Source organism: Sinocyclocheilus rhinocerous, unplaced genomic scaffold, assembly GCF_001515625.1.
Source record: "Sinocyclocheilus rhinocerous isolate Xijiao unplaced genomic scaffold, SAMN03320098_v1.1 scaffold1348, whole genome shotgun sequence".
NCBI lineage: Eukaryota > Metazoa > Chordata > Actinopteri > Cypriniformes > Cyprinidae > Sinocyclocheilus > Sinocyclocheilus rhinocerous.
This window is the reverse complement of record NW_015648618.1, coordinates 397,280-398,895: the sequence shown is the minus strand read 5'-3', so window position 1 is coordinate 398,895 and position 1,616 is coordinate 397,280. Positions and strand designations below refer to the sequence as shown.

At 33.8% G+C, this 1,616-nt stretch overlaps 1 protein-coding gene across 1 annotated transcript in view; it reads left to right on the top strand.

The window, feature by feature from the left end:
- The window catches only part of LOC107710057 (chromobox protein homolog 1-like), a 15,069-nt gene that overhangs the window by 1,031 nt on the left and 12,422 nt on the right, over positions 1-1,616 (top strand). The gene's annotated exons all lie outside the window — the stretch shown is intronic.

Here is a 1,616-nt window from a genome sequence, read left to right as displayed (position 1 = left end):
AAAGCATGTCAACATTCTGTTACACCAAATACACAAAATAATGATCTTTAAAAAAGCATCATATGACCCCTTTAAAGAGATGTACACGGTGTTTTCGGTTGTAACACCTACCACACATTACATTTGAAATGTAACACCTCGCCTCAGTGGCTCGTGCTTGCTGCTGCAGCAGGGGAAACGGCTCGAACAATTTGGCGGAGCGCTTGCACGTCGCCGGAAGAAGCTACATCCAATGAGGTGTGATGGTCTGAAAACACAGTTTTAGTATTAGAATAATTACGTTAATGCGATTTAATTAATTACGAAAAAATGTCCAGACTCTTGGAGCTTAATATATTAGGGTTTGTTCTGGTTTTTATGCCCTTTTTTAGGTGACACATCTGGCGAGTGTTTGCTAACAGCCCCGTAAAAGCAAAACACGTGAGAGTTGTATTTCTGTTAAAGCATCTACTAAACAAAACAAAAAAACGGGGGTAAACATAATAAAACTAAAACATGTTTAAAAAAAAAAAATATTTGACACAAGAAATGAACCCTTACGGAATGAACCATGGTTTTACTACAAATAAAACCACAAAAGCATGGTTACTACACTTTTACTATAATAAAACCATGGTTAGTTTTCGTAAGGGAATTTCGATTTACACAACAAACTGTTACTGTGTGCATTTTTTATTCATTATGATTTTTACTTCATGGCAATTTCAACTACATTTTCCCCTAAATCCCATGCAAATAAAAAATCTAATTCATAACTAAAACAGAACAGACGTTGGTCAAAAACGAGACGTCCCATTTTGGTGTTCCCTTCAAATTAAATTAGAGAAGTGAATTTATATACATAGAAAGCATATTAAATGTGAGTAAGTTGTGTTCTTTAATGTTCATAATGTTTTCTTTGTGAAATTAAAATGTCAAAATATGGGTGAAATAATGTTCCATCATCATTCAACATAATGCATATATAGGTGTAAAAATGAAGCAACATATTTATTCTGGCCTGAACTTATTAAAACATAAAAAGAATTAGCAGTCATACAAAAAAAAAATAATAATAATTTTATTTTAATTATTAAAAACTTCTTGCTGACATTGGTAAAACCTAGTTGTTAGAAGGATAGTGGTAAAGATTGGTAAATATTTAAAATTACAATTAATTAGTATTTTGGGGGCTGCACTGTGATCCTTAAATAGTTTATTTTAAAATGATCTAATGATTCTTGTTCTAAATATGCCTGACAAGACTTTTGGTATATAAACTTTTGTTACACTGAATGACAATTTAGTAAATCATGGTAAATATATATGATAGACAATACATTTTTACCATGATTTACTAAAAAATAAACAAGACGCATTCTAATGACAGGGGAAAAAAATTACAGCGGTGTTAAACTTTTATTGTTTTGATCATAGACTGTAAAAAAACATGGACGTAGTGTCCGTGACGTCACTTGTAGGGTTCAGAAGAGCATTTTTGAAGCCTAAAGTGGGCGGAGCCGACCACCGCCATCTTGGCAGCGCGTCACTGAAGGCGAAGCTGAGGCGCTAGTTGCTGAAACCATGCCCGTCTATAGTGACAGCAGTGCTGCCGTGCAAAGACAAAACACCATAAC